The sequence below is a fragment of the Phocoena phocoena genome, chromosome 6 (assembly GCF_963924675.1).
Source record: "Phocoena phocoena chromosome 6, mPhoPho1.1, whole genome shotgun sequence".
In the NCBI taxonomy this organism is placed as follows: domain Eukaryota; kingdom Metazoa; phylum Chordata; class Mammalia; order Artiodactyla; family Phocoenidae; genus Phocoena; species Phocoena phocoena.
In genome coordinates this window covers 109,360,132-109,375,819 of record NC_089224.1, presented here as the reverse complement: position 1 = coordinate 109,375,819, position 15,688 = coordinate 109,360,132, and the positions used below count along the sequence as shown (strand labels likewise).

The 15,688-nt window shown below is 40.9% G+C and overlaps 1 protein-coding gene across 1 annotated transcript in view; it reads left to right on the top strand.

Annotated features, from left to right (window-relative positions):
- Window positions 1-13,821: 13,821 nt before the first annotated feature.
- The window catches only part of FNBP1 (formin binding protein 1), a 91,045-nt gene continuing 89,178 nt past the window's right edge, over window positions 13,822-15,688 (top strand). Inside the window, exon 1 of the mRNA XM_065878510.1 lies at window positions 13,822-13,931. The gene's annotated coding sequence lies outside the window, so the exon portion shown is untranslated. The remainder of the gene's footprint in view (window positions 13,932-15,688) is intronic.

Sequence of the window (15,688 nt, the reverse complement as noted above, 5' to 3'; positions counted from 1 at the left end):
GGCACGCGGGCTTCAGCAGTCGTGGCTCGCGGGCTCTAGAGTGCAGGCTCAGTAGTTGTGGCGCATGGGCTCAGTTGCTCCGCGGCACGTGGGATCTTCCCGGACCAGGGCTCGAACCTGTGTCCCCTGCATTGGCAGGAAGATTCTCAACCACTGCGCCACCAGGGAAGTCCCCTAGAAGTTTTTAGTTTTTATACAGTCAGGTTTATCAATCTATTTTTCTTTACAGTGAATGCCTTTTTATATCTTGTTTAAAAATCCTTTCCTACAAGGTCAGAAAAGCATTCTCCTATATTGTCTCCTGAGAATGTTACAGCCTTGCCCTTTCCATTTAGGTCCTTAATCTACCTGGAATTAGTTTGTGTATGTATTGTAAGAGATAGAGTTTTGATTTCATTTTTTTCAATAGATGTACAATTATCCCAGCACCTTTTATTTTATTTGAAGTTTTGAATTTTATTTATTTTTTTATACAGCAGGTTCTTATTAGTTATCCATTTTATATATATCAGTGTATATATGTCAATCCCAATCTCCCAGTTCATCCCACCACCACCACCCACCCCCCGCCGCTTCCAGCACCTTTTATTGAACAGCTTGTTTTTTCCCCATTGGCCTTTGATGATGATGATGGTGGTGGTGGTGATGATGATGCCAGTATTCACACTTACTGAGGGCTTACCATGTACCAAGCGGTGTTCTAAGCATGAGATAACTTATTTAAACCTTACAGTAACCCTACAAATAGATCCTGCTATTATGCCCACTTTTTTAGACAAGAAGCAGAAACACAGAGAAGTTAAGTAACTTGCTCCATGTGACATAGCTGGTATGTCAAAGAGCCAGAGTTCAAACCAATTCATTCTAGCTCCAGACCCCAGGTCCTGCCATCAGGTTCTCTGTCTTTTCTATACGGCTACCTGTTTTCTATACAAAGTCTTTTTTGGCATGGGTCTGTTCCTGGCCTTTCTGTTCTTTGCATTCACCTATTTTTCTGTCCCTGGCCAATACCACACAGCCTCTTAATTAACTTCATAATAAGTCAATATCCGGTGTGGCTAGTACCCACCCCTGCCTTGTTCTTCAAGAGTGTTTTTGGCTATTGATTTACCTTTTCAACTCCTTTTTTAAAAATTTATTTATTTTTTACCTTTGGCTGCATTGGGTCTTCGTTGCTGCATGTGGGCTTTCTCTAGTTGCGGGCAAGCGGGGTCTATGTTGCGGTGCGCGGGCTTCTCACTGCAGTAGCTTCTCTTTGTTGTGGAACACAGGCTCTAGGCGCGCAGGCTTCAGTAGTTGTGGCACTCGGGCTCCGTAGTTGTGGCTTGTGGGCTCTAGAGCGCAGGCTCAGTAGTTGTGGCACACGGGCTTAGTTGCTCCGTGGCATGTGGGCTCTTCCCGGACCAGGGCTCGAATGCGTGTCCCCTGCATTGGCAGGAGGATTCTTAACCACTGCGCCACCAGGGAAGTCCCTCAACTCCTTTTAATCTTTGAATTATATTCTCCAAAAACGTGTTGAGATTTTAATTGAAACTGCATTGAATCTATAGATAGTTTGGGGGAGATTTGATACATTTACAGTATAGAGCCTTCCAATCCATGAACATGGCTTGTATCTCTCCACTTATTCTGGTTTTCTTTAATGTCTCTTAAGAAAGTTTTATCATTTTCTCCATGACGATCTCACACATTTTCTATTAAGTTCATTTCTATCTACTTGCAACTTTTCATGCTATTGTAAATGAAATTGTTTCTAAAATTTCATGTTCTGTTTGTTGCTGGTTTATAGAAAAGCAATTGTGTCCTGTACGTTGATTTTATATCCAGCAATCATGTTAAACTCTTAATTCTAAAAAATTATCACTGGATTCTTTTGTCTGTGCTACATAGTTAATCATATAATCTGTGAATGACATATTTCTTCCTTTCCAATCCTTGTACCTTTTATTTTTCCTATCTTGTCTTATTGAGCAACTGATTTCCCCAAATTACATTCAACATCTATTGATATTATCCAAAACCTTTGGAGCCAGATGTGTTTGGAATTTCAGATTTTTTAGAATTTAGAAAGGGGACTTCCTGTAACCAGGAGGAGGAAGCATCACTGATGTGCTGGGAATGGCAGAAACAAGAGATGAAAAACATCTGGCTCTTTAATGAAATTACTGACCATCAACACCAATCCTGGAACATCCCTGCCTCTGGACTCTTTGTAATGTGAGATAGTATGTGTCCTATCATCTAAGCCTCTTTGCTTTATGTCTTTTGTTACTTTCAATCTAACCCACACCCCTTGTTTCTTTTCCAAAATTGCAAACATTCAACCATTTCTTACTGAGCGCTGACCATAGGCACTGGAATTATAGTGGAAACACTAGAGTTGTAGTGGGGGTTAAAATAAAAAGGCAGTGGGAGACTGGAAGTATGGGACTCAATCTAGATGTGGGATTAGAGAAAGCCTTTCAGAGGAAGTGATGTTTAAACTGAAACAAGAAGGATCAGTAAAAGGCAGCTGGGCAAATCGGGGAGAGAGGGTGCAGTTCCAAGCACCACAGGCAGCTATGACCAAGTCAAGTTAAGAAGGGGAGGAGTTTAATAGGGAGGATAGTCTTTTTCAGAAGCCACCTGTAGATATCCCATACACCTCACTAGCCAGGGTGATGTCACATGTTCATGTCCTAGCTGCAAGGGAGATGGGAAAAGTGATCTTGTATCAGGAGAGCTGCTCGACCCACAGAGTGGGAGGCAGGCAACTGCTTCGTTGCCAGCCAAGAGGGTCTGTTCCAAGGGATATCTTACAGAACCAGGGGCTGGAAGAACAGGCCAGTCTCCCAAAGGACTTGAGTCAGCCAGTGGAAAGCTCGCCATACACCCATTTTGAATGCCCAGAGTAATGTTGTCTGGCATCTCTGCTTTATTCTCCATCTCTGCAGACTCACGTTTTTTTCTCTAACTTCTCACAGGAACAATTTTCACCTCTTACCTCCAGCACCTATTTCCGGAGACTTTCTGATGGGTCCAATCTAGCCTGTCATGTGGGTTCTTTGGGTCAGATACTGGGTTGTGGCAGCGGGATTGAGACTTGGTATCCCCTGTCTTGGAAAGGGACAGCCTGTATTTGCTTGACCTTCTTTACTTAAAATTGGAAGTGAGTAAATTGTTAAGTGTTTAGATAATCTTTTTCATCGACGTTAACTAAGTTTCAGGTGCCAGGGCTTAAAAAAATGTTTCCCTGTGATATTTCTATAATATTTTGCCCAATGCCCCACACACACCTGGACATATTTTTATAGAGTTTAGAAATAAGTCAGACTTCTAAAATCTGCTTTTCCTTTTCATTAAAAATTTACTTATATACTTTGCTCTTCATTAGTCTTTGGACTGCCTTCAAAGTTCTTCCTGGTATTTAGAGTGTGGTTTCCTCCTCTTCCTCTCCTTCTTTTCTTCTGCCCTTGCGTTGGTCTTGAACATGCTTCCTGGAGGAGAGAATCACCCATGGAGGACAGTGTGGGCTGTTTGAAAGGTACAGTGAGTTCTCCAGGGCTCAGAGGAATGCTGGACAGCTGGAGGAGGGGAAGGGGACTCCACTCTTGCACCTGCTGATGGAGCAGGCTCGGGAAAGGAACCAGTTCATATGTAGACAACCTTCAATGTTCCAAGCTGATGCACAGAAACCAGGAAATGAATGAGGAGATTCCGTGCCAGGTCGAAGCCAGACAGTAACGATTCTGGGTGTTTGTGTTACAGGTGTTCACCTTACAGTCATGAGTTGACTAAGCAAAGCCCCTCTTGTGTGCCGTCACAATGAGACAGAGTGTTTTTTCTCATAAAGGGCAAGATTTTGTTCTCTGACTAGTTTCTATCTTCAATTAGCATTGATTCAGCCCACTACTTACAAGCTAGACCCAGCTTTCTGAAACTAGTTTTTATAGCTTCATCATCCTTTTTCTTTCTTCTTTCTTCCTTCCTTCCTTTCTTTCTTTCTTTGAAGTATAGCTGATTTACAATGTTGTGTTTCAGGTGTACAGCAAAGTGAATCAGTTGTACGTGTACATATATCACTCGTTTTTAGATTCTTTTCCCATATACATCATTATGGAGTACTGAGTAGAGTTCCCTGTGCTATACAGTAGGTCCTTGTTGTTTATCTACTTTATATACAGTAGTGTGTATCTGTTAATCCAAAACTCCCTAATTTATCCCTCCCCCCTGACCCCATCATCCTTAATTCTTCACCTCCTCTGCTTAAGGTATTTGATACTGCCTATCTGGAAAAATACTGTTAAAAATATCATTTACTAAGTTAGTGGGTTTGTTTGTTTGTTTTAATGAAAGAAAGTAAGCGCTCTTTGCAGAAAGAGGGCTTTGCAGTCTCTTTCACTCAGTCTGTTTGGGACAGTTACAGATGTTTGTTTGTTGCTTTTACTGTATCCAAAGGAGCAGAGATGGGGGTGGAAAGTGACTAAGATGTTCTAAGAACATTGAAATAGACCAGAAGCTCATTGTGGCTTCTTTTTTTTTTTCTTTTAATTTTACTTTATCGATTTTTGGCTGCGTTGGGTCTTCGTTGCTGTGCGCAGGCTTTCTCTAGTTGCAGCAAGCGGGGGCTACTCTTCGTTGCAGTGTGTGGGCTTCTCATTGTGGTGGCTTCTCTTGTTGTGGAGCACGGGCTCTAGGCACGTGGGCTTCAGTAGTTGTGGCACTCGGGCTCCGTAGTTGTGGCTCACGGACTCTAAGAGCGCAGGCTCAGTAGTTGTGACACACGGGCTTAGTTGCTCCGCGGCATGTGGGATCTTCCTGGACCGGGGCTCAAACCCGTGTCCCCTGTATTGACAGGCAGATTCTTAACCACTGCGCCACCAGGGAAGTCCCCATTGTGGCTTCTTAAAGGAATACATTCCATAGCAATTTCCCCTCCAAATCTCATCTGCTTGGACTCTGGTAGAGTCAAAATTCTGGTGCTTTTTCTCCATGTTATAGTTGTTACCTTCTCTTTTCACTTCAGGATGCAATGTAAAATCACATCACATTTGGCTGAGGGCACCCCACATTCATTAGCCCCAAGTCTTCTGCTTTCTGGGGCCTCTCATTTGTTGTACATCCAACATCAGCCTCTTTATTGCCCTTTTTACACAATATAATTATCGTTAGAAAAATTCCAAAATGCAGCTTTTCGTGTTCTGTGCGCCTTTCCACATTCTTCACGTCGCTAACTTCATCCATATGCTGTTGCCTCAAACTTCAGTGAAAGCTTTTTTTTTTTTTTGACTCATACATGTATTTTCATCTTGTGTTTGTATATGTTCTTACCTCTCATGTTTCCAATGCAATGGCTGGAAAGAACCATGAACATGGACTAAGTCTTTAGTATTTTCATTTTCACAACAGAAAAGAGTGTTCGATGGTGACTGGTTACAGCAAATATACCTGAATTTGTATACCTATTTTTATGACATGTTGCAGACTTGCTTTTTAAAGAGATTCTGAGTTCAGGAAAACCTTTCATTTTGCGTGCATTCCCTTCCTAAATTAAAATCCATTATACTAACTTGACTGTCCAGCCATGACCCTATGATATCAGAGCCCCTATTTTGTCAATTATGTCACAGGCTCTTGCTTGAGTAGGCATTTTCAACCTAAGGAGCACACCACACTAATTCACAGGACCCGTTTCAGAATCAGTAGATGTATTGTGTATATGGTTTGACAGAATCTGCCTCTACTTGTATTGCCAAAACACAAGGATTTCTGGCTGCTTGAAAGAAAAACACTCTAATGCTGCCTTTCACATTTTATCTACTTTGGTCAAACATTGAAGTCACTTTGGGTAATGGTTTTTCATCACTTTTAAGGTTTGACAACTTTTACGTCGAACCTATATTTGGGGGTATTTCTGCTTTTAATGTAATGTATGAGGACAAGTCTTCTTTTGTCCATGAAAATGAACTGAAGTCTTTGTTAAACATTCAAGAAATAGAATTGCAGGTGCTATTTGGGATGACACATTTTTGTTTATTAAGTTTTTTAAAATTAATTAATTTGGCTGCGTTGGGTCTTAGTTGCAGCACATGGGATCTTCACTGTGGCGCACGGGCGTCTTGCTAGTTGTGGTGCGCGGGCTCAGTAGTTGCGGTGCGAGGGCTTAGTTGCCCTGTGGCATGTGGGATCTTCGTTCCCTGACCAGGGATCGGACCGTGTCCCCTTCATCGGAAGGTGGATTCTTAACCACTGGACCACCAGGGAGGTCCCTTGTTTATAAAGTTGTATAAAACTTTTTTTGTTCCTCTAGATGCAGCCACTTGACTATTCAGACTCAAATGGATTTTTTAAAACTTTTTTTTTTTTGCGGTACGTGGGCCTCTCACTGTTGCGGCCTCTCCCGTTGCGGAGCACAGGCTCCGGACGCGCAGGCTCAGCGGCCATGGCTCATGGGCCCAGCTGCTCCTCAGGAATATGGGATCCTCCCCTCCTCGGCAGGAGGACTCTCAACCACGAGGGAAGCCCTTAAAACATTTTTTAAAAATTTATTTGGTTGCACCGGGTCTTAGTTGCAGCACGTGGGCTCCTTAGTTGTGGCATGCGAACTCTTAGTTGCGGCATGCATATGGGATCTCGTTCCCTGACCAGGGATTGAACCTGAGGCCCCTGCATTGGGAGTGTGGAGTCTTATCCACTGACTGCACCACCAGGGACGTCCCTAAAAACACTTTAAATGGAGGTCTTGTTACATTTACTGAGGATAAATCTATGCCTTCTGACACTCTAATTTTTTAATTTTTATTTTACATTGAAGTATAGTTGATTAACAATGTTGTGTTAGTTTCCGGTGTACAGCAAAGTGATTCAGTTATACATATACCTGTATCTATTCTTTTTCAAATTCCTTCTGACACTCTTCCCTCAAAGAGAAGAGGAAGCCAACACCGGTAATTGCATTCCAAGTGATTCTGTTGAAATGGAGCCATTTAAGGTCTGCCACTTTATAAAGTGCCCAAGTCCTTAGGAAAGTGGATTTTTACAGAATTAGAGTATCCTAACATGGTGGTTTGATAGCACAGATGGAAGTGCCCCAGTGATACGGTGGGGATAATTGCCTTCCCTGAGTAACTTGCTGCAGAGGGACGGATTTAAGTGGAGAAGAGCTACCTTCAGTATACCCTTCCTCTGAGTCGGAGCCATTTACACAGAGGTAACTTTAGCAACTTAGCTTCTTACTAGATTGGCTTTTTCCAGGGATTTTGAATGTATCTGTTTAGCATACTTTATTTATTTGGTTGTGCTGGGTCTTAGTTGCAGCAGGCGGGCTCCTTAGTTGTGGCAGGCGGGCTCCTCAGTTTTGGCATGCATGTGGGATCTAGTTCCCTGACCAGGGATCGAACCCAAGCCCCCTGCATTTGGAGCACAGAGTATTAACCACTGCGCCACCAGGGAAGTCCCTAGAATACTTTTTGATTACAGGAAGTATTGTGTTAAAAATTGACCTACACTTTGGAGAAAACTTCCTTGTGGCTGATTTGGTCTCCTCATCTTAAAGTAAATAGCTTTTGTGCATGTAGTTCCTGTGTTAGTTCTTTTGCATCATTTGAAAAAAAAAATAAGATTTCAGAAGTCTTCCTAAATAAGCAAGAATAATCATTGTATGCTGACCTACAGAGACTAGTCTCAACCCTGACTGATGGGTTTATATTGTAGATATATAGGAAGGCAAAATTTGTTTGTATTCAGCTTCATGATTTTTTTAAAAAATAAATTTATTTATTAGTTTATTTTGGCTTCATTGGGTCTTCGTTGCTGCGCGTGGGCTTTCTCTAGCTGCAGTGAGCAGGGGCTACTCTTCATTGCAGTGCAAGGGCTTCTCTTTGCGGTGGCTTCTCTTGTTGCTGAGTGCGGGCTCTAGGCACGTGGGCTTCAGTAGTTGTGGCACGCGGGCTCAGTAGTTGTGGTGCACGGGCTTAGTTGCTCCGTGGCATGTGGGATCTTCGTGGACCAGGGATCTAACCAGTGTCCCCTGCACTGGCAGGCAGATTCTTAACCACTGTGCCACCAGGGAAGTCCTAGCTTCATGATTTTTTAGAAACTGATGAAGATATAATGAGCCAAACAAATGCCAGCGTTCATGCTTATTTCGGTTCAATCTTCAGTGTATAAAGGAGCTTAGTCACAGTCTAGGACAGAAAACCACACCTGAAAAATAATACAGCAATTGTATGCTGATTAATACAATTGCAACTCATTTGTCTCTTCAGCTTACTCAGCCCCTTACAGCTGAAAGCTCCTGGCAGGAGACTTTGGTTGGTTGGAATTCAGAGAGCAATGAGAATTCAAGAGGAGGCTCTGAGGGAGGGGGGAGATTCTGGAAAGGTACCTGTCAGGTTGTAACGAGCTACTTGGACACATCCATTTGCAGTCCTTTTGGCAATTTTGGAGTTACTTGTTGAGTATATATATAGTATGCTCTTATAAATTAAACATTTTCCATTAGGTCATACATTATCTGACTTTCTTCATCTTTGGCAATATGAAGCTTTCAAGTAGAAATTTTAGAGTATGTGTCATATGACAGCGGTTCCTAAAGTGTGGTCCCTGGACCTCTGGAGGTTCCAGAAACCCTCTCATGGAGTCCCTGAGGTCAAAACTATTTTCATAATGATAGTAAGACATTGTCTTTTTCACTGTGTTGGCATTTTTACCGATGGTGCAAAAGCAGTGGTGGGTAAGATGGCTGGTGCCTTAGCAGGAATCAGGGTGGTGGCTCCAAACTGTAGTAGAAGTTACTGAATTCTTCACCGTTAGTTGTTTAAAAAAAAAATCAGTTTTATTTTTAAATGTCCTTGATGAAACAGTAAAGATTATTAATTTTATTAAATCTCAACCTTTGAATATACATCATACATCTTTTTAATAGTGTGTGTGACAAGACAGACGGGAAGTATGCTTAAACCAAAATACTTAAGTGATTGTTTTGAGCTGGTCTAGCTGCTTTTATCATAGGACACCGTTTTTACTTCAAAGAACGATCGACAGACAAACACTTGAGCATTTGTCAAACATTTTCTCAAAAATGAAAGAAGTGAGCCTGTCACCTCAAGGAAACAACTGACAACATTTGTTGCCAACGATAAAATTCCAGCTTTTAAGTGGAAATTAGAATTTTGGAAAATGTGTACATGGCACTGTGAGCTTGACAGTTTCCAGATATTTAAAGACTCATCAGATAAGATAGGTAGTGAAATAAACATGGAATTTTAAAATATTTTATATGGAAATGTGTCAACACTTGGAAGATCTGCACATATCAGAGAAATAATATTTTCCAAATGACCAATGCATAGTGCATTCATGCATAGGTGAAAGATCCATTCAAAGTGCAAGACAGACTAGTGCATTTTATTGTAACCAGTATGAAAAATTCATTGCCATGGTTTCAGATTTCACATTGCAGCTAACCTCTAAGAAACTACTATTTGTTAAGTTTGGGTGTGGTGTCAAATAAGAACATCTGCAATTACCTAGAAAAGGCATTGAAATACTCCTCCATTTTCTAACTACATATCTGTGTGAAGTTGTATTTTTTTGATGTACTTCCACCAAAGTAAAGACTCATAACAGACTAAATGTAAAAGAATATGAGAATCCAGCTGTCTTCTATTAAACCAGACATTAAAGAGATTTACAGAAATGTAAAACAGTGCCATTCTTCTCATTTTCTTTTTGTTTTGTTTTGGAAAGTAAAGTTCCTAAAAATAAACAAAAAATTTAAAAAAATATGCTAGTTACATTAATATATAATGGATTTATTATTGTCTTTTTAAATGAATTGATAGGTATTTTAAAAATCTTTTAGTTTTTAATTTCTGATAGAGTAAATATTGATAGCTATAAACCATGTAAACAAAAGCTCTTTGGGGTCCTCAACGATCTTTAAAAAAGATTTATTTATTTATTTATTTATTTATTTATTTATTTATTTATGGATGCGTTGGGTCTTCGTTGCTGTGCGCAGTCTCTAGTTGCGGCGAGTGAGGGCTACTCTTTGGTGTGTTGCGCGGGCTTCTCATTGTGGTGGCTTTTCTTGTTGCGGAGCACGGGCTCTAGGCACGCGGGCTTCAGTAGTTGTGGCTTGTGGGCTCAGGAGTTGTGGCGCGTGGGTGCTAGAGCACAGGCTCAGTAGTTGTGGCACACGGGCTTAGTTGCTCCACGGCATGTGGGATCTTCCCGGACCAGGGCTCGAACCCGTGTCCCCTGCATTGGCAGGCGAATTCTTAACCACTGCGCCACCAGGGAAGCCCTCCTCAACGATTTTTAAGAGGGCAAAAGAGTCTTCAAAAGTGTCATCATGTGACATTAAACAGGAAGGGATGCATTTCTCTCTCTCTTCCTCTCCCTCTCCATTCCTCCCTCCCTCCCTGTCTTTAATTGAGGTATAATTCACAGATAATGGATAGGACACATTTTTGATAATGGTACCATCCCCAAAGTAGCAAAGGCTATTTTTAAAAACACCACTTAAAATATTTGCTTACAAAAGAGTCTTTTTAAGATTTGGAGGTTTTTTTCCATTAAGTTTTCCACATTTTAGTGAAGAATGTAAGTGGGTTGATGATTAGTTTTTCATCTGTTTTGAATTTTCTCGTAGCTGCTGTCAAGAAAGTCCATGTTGTAGCCATCCATGTGACAGCAGCAGTAGAGTCTGGTGTCATTGGAGATGTTTTAATGTAGCATAAAAAAGAACTATGCTATATTCACAAGCAAGTACTAGTTTATTTGTTACTGAGTCAGGTTTTTTATTATTAATATCTTCTATCTCACTTGGACCCTGTTATTTTAGTAAGTGCTTTATTATAGCTTGCAGAATGTTCTTGAATACAGATAACTTTATTGGAAACATATTGTTGGTTTGAGGCCTGTAATTTTTAAGGTGGACTCAATTCAAATGTAGATTTTTTTAAAAAAGTGTTTTGATCTCAAAAGCTGTTGCTTTATATTATACATATTAGGGCTAAAAAGAATTGCAAAGTAATATAATAAGGAAAAATATGAACTTAGGTTGTTAGCAGGACAAGGGTGAAATCTAAGAGCAGACTATCTTAGTAAGTCTTCAAGGAAACGTCTATAAACATCTATAGATGTCTATAACATCTATAAACATCTATAACTGCTAAAAATAGTAAGGCTCTGGAGATAGGAAATTATACAGAGAGAGGGCTCTCAAATGGAGGGAAGTGTGTGAAAAGGAATTTTAAATAAATAAGGTCAATATGAAACTATATTAACAAAGGGTTACTGATTAGCAGAGAGCTTTAAAGACTTGCTCTAATTAACTAGGAATGATTGTAATCATTACTTGAACTGTTTGTATATTTGCTCTCTCAAGTAGTTTAAAGAGATCTACAGTCTTGTTTACACTATAAATTTGCCTGACAACCCTTGACCTTATAGGTAACATAAATAAATAACATTCTTGAGCAGCGTTTCTTGAAATGAAATCTCAGAGTTTGTGGAATATGTTATTGAGGACCAAGAATCAATGGAAATCTTAAATGGTCTCTGATTTTTTATGATAATATTAGAACTTATTAGGTATAAAGGTAAACATTGTACAGTGATTACTTTCAATTAGAAAATATTCTTGTAAAAGAAAGCCTGAATTTCTTTTCTTTTTTTTTTTTTTTTTTTTTTTGCGGTACACGGGCCTCTCACTGCTGGGGCCTCTCCTGTTGCGGAGCACAGGCTCAGCGGCCATGGCTCACGGGCCCAGCCGCTCCGCGGCATGTGGGATCTTCCCGGATGGGGGCACGAACCCGTGTCCCCTGCATCGGCAGGCGGACTCTCAACCACTGCGCCACCAGGGAAGCCCCTGAATTTTTTAAATTGAGGTTTCTCAAACTGTTCTGTGGGCCTGGGCGGGAGTAAGGTTGAGGAAATTATTTTTCTTCAGAAGAGGGTTTCTCTTGTGTAGCTTGCGGGATCTTAGTTCCCCGACCAGGGATGGAACCCATGCCCCCTGCAGTGGAAGCGCAGAATCCTAAGCAGTGGCCCGCCAGGGAATTCCCAGGGTTTCTCAAGTTTGAGAAAAAAAGTGTCCTGACTCTGTCACCCTCCTGCTCTAAGTCAAGTATATGGAACGCTTTCTCATGTTACAGTTTGCCCTGCTTTGAATGGAAAATAGAATCAAAGCACAATGATAGATTTAAAATTGAAGATGCTGGATCTAAAAAATAAGCTGAAGGACGATGCCGAATGTATATTGTAAGATTGCACACGCCTGGGATAGGGTTACATGGTGGCTTTGTGTTTTTGTATTTGACTTGGCATTTTTCCATCTTACATGATCCTCACGACCGATTTCTCAAATTATGCAGGGATTCTATCTTCATCTTGTAGGTGGATGACTAAAACCTTAAGATATTCCATGGCCTTTCTCTGCGAAGTCCCAGAGCCTGGGCTAGAACCTCATCCTCTATTACTGTTACCTCTCATGAGCAGACTTTCACCTTTGCAAATTCTCTCTTCCCCAATGTTGTGCTAACACCCCACCTTCGTAGGTCTTTCTGGGCTCTCCTCCCTGGTTTTGGCCCTCTTTATGAATTCAGTGCAGAGCTGCAGCCGACTCTGGGGTTCTGATCCTTGGCTATTGTTTCAGATCTACCGGCTCCCTGGCCTCCGTCCTTGAGCCCTGAATACATCTGCGTTTCCAACTCTCTTCTGGACATGTCAGTCCCTGACTCCACATGTCACTTCACCCCAAACTGCTGCCCCTCCGCCTGTGTACTCACAGCAAACAGAACCAAGGAGTCGCCTTAGAATCCTCTCCTCTCCTGCATATCCCTTCCAGCCTCCCCATCCAGTCACTAAGACTAGCTGATTCTTTGTTCATGGTCTATAAAATCCTCTCCTCTGCTCCCAGTTTCTCTGCTTTGGATATTGATGTCCCCTGACATCCAGCTCCTGGTGATGCTAAACATGTCTCTGGTGTGCCACTCCCTTTGCGAACCCTTCAGTGGCTCACTTGTGCCCACCAGAGAGTCTAGACACCTTAACTCGGCATTCAAGGCCCTGGGTGATCAGGCCCAGACCCTCTAGTTCTGTCACCCACCACCACTCATTCCCTTGTGCCCTACCCCCACCTTGAGCTCCAGCAGGACCGGTCCCCCTGATTCCTGGGCCTCTCCCCGCCTTTGCATTAGGGGTGGCTGGAATACCTACCCGCTCCCTTCCAGACTAGGAATCTTGAGGCAGCCTGTACATCGTGGCTATAATTCTCTTCTTTCTTGTTCCCCAGCCCCAAGCACCATTCCTGGCAAATAGTGTAGACTTGATGCATGGTTGAATGTTGGAATGAAGTCCGCATGAGTCATTTGTTTGAAGAAAGCAAGTATTTTGTAACTCTTCTCCCTGCCATTTCCTTGCCCCAAATTTCAGTGAGCTTATCCTGAATGCTAACTCAGAGATAACAGTTAAGGTGCTAATAGTGTGACTGAGTTGACACGGGAGTGTGTTTCATCTCTCAGTTTTTGGTATCTGCAGAAGACACTTTGCTTTGCGCTAGGACATTAAATACATCCAAACACCATGTTTCTAACAGGAATAGGGGACGTGAACAGAGGGGTCAGAGTTCAACATCGCAGGCAGTTTTCAAACCAAATTTGGTAATGTTGATTTAAAATTTGCTCAGCGAAAAAGCACCCAAGTACAATCATGGAAAATGTTAGAACTGCTTTCTACGTACTGATTTATTGTTGAGAGAATTGTTCACTGAAGTTACGTTAATCACAGAGAAAGATTACAAGCTCTCCCTTTGTTTTTTATTAACAGGATCAATTTGACAACTTAGAAAAACACACACAGGGGGGAATTGATACTCTTGAGAAATACATCAAATTTGTAAAGGAAAGGACAGAGATTGAACTCAGCTATGCAAAGCAACTCAGGTAAGTTGATATTGAGAAAGGTTGTTTGTTAACTGCAGAATGGATGTAAAGATAATTTATATCCTCATTTTATACTATAAATGTATAATCCTTTAAATATTTATTTTCCCTTTTCATGTAAGCTTATATTTCAGTAGAAGCAGTTGTTTTTTTTAATATTGAAAATTATTTTTTAGAGGACAGTAAACATAAAAGCCAAGTTATTGCTTTTAGGCTCTGTTTCTTTTCTTTAAAATTTTTAAATTTAATTTTATTTATTTTTTTATACAGTAGGTTCTTATTGGTCATCAATTTTATACACATCAGTGTATACATGTCAATCCCAGTCGTCCAATTCAGCACACCACCATCCCCAACCCCCGTGGCTTTCCCCCCTTGGTGTCCATACATTTGTTCTGTACATCTGTGTCTCAACTTCTACCCTGCAGACCGGTTTTTTCTAGGTTCCACATACATGCGTTATTATACGATATTTGTTTTTCTCTTTCTGACTTACTTCACTCTGTATGACAGTCTCTAGATCCATCCACATCTCAACAAATGACTCAATTTCATTCCTTTTTATGGCTGAGTAATAGTCCATTGTATATATGTACCACAACTTCTTTATCCATTCGTCTGTCAATGGGCATTTAGGTTGCTTCCATGACCTGGCTATTGTAAATAGTGCTGCAATGAACATTGGGGTGCGTGTGTCTTTTTGAATTATGGTTTTCTCAGGGTATATGCCCAGTAGTGGGATTGCTGGATCATATGGTAATTCAATTTTAGTTTTTTAAGGAACCTCCATACTATTCTCCATAGTGGCTGTACCAATCTACATTCCCACCAACAGTGCAAGAGGGTTCCCTTTTCTCCACACCCTCTCCAGCATTTGTTGTTTGTAGATTTTCTGATGATGCCCATTCTAACTGGTGTGAGGTGATACCTCATTGTAGTTTTGATTTGCATTTCTCTAATAATTAGGGATGTTGAGCAGCTTTTCATGTGCTTCTTGGCCATCTCTATGTCTTCTTTGGAGAAATGTCTGTTTAGGTCTTCTGCCCATTTTTGGATTGGGTTGTTTGTTTTTTTAATATTGAGCTGCATGAGCTGTTTATATATTTTGGAGATTAATCCTTTGTCCGTTGATTCGTTTGCAAATATTTTCTCCCATTCTGAGGGTTGTCTTTCCATCTTGTTTATGGTTTCCTTTGCTGTGCAAAAGCTTTTAAGTTTCATTAGGTCTCATTTGTTTATTTTTGTTTCTATTTCCATTATTCTAAGAGGTGGATCAAAAAAGATCTTGCTGTGATTTATGTCAAAGAGTGTTCCTCCTATCTTTTCCTCTAAGAGTTTTATAGTGTCTGGTCTTACATTTAGGTCTCGAATCTATTTTGAGTTTATTTTTGTGTGTGGTGTTAGGGAGTGTTCTAATTCCATTCTTTTACATGTAGCTGTCCAGTTTTCCCAGCACCACTTATTGAAGAGACTGTCTTGTCTCCATTGTATATCCTTGCCTCCTTTGTCATAGATTAGTTGACCACAGGTGTGTGGGTTTATCTCTGGGCTTTCTATCTTGTTCCATTGATCTGTGTTTCTGTTTTTGTGCCAGTACCATGTTGTCTTGATTAATGTAGCTTTGTAGTATAGTCTGAAGTCAGGGAGTCTGATTCCTCCAGCTCTGTTTTTTTCCCTCAAGACTACTTTGGCTATTTGGAATCTTTTGTGTCTCCATACAAATTTTAAGATTTTTTGTTCTAGTTCCATAAAAAATG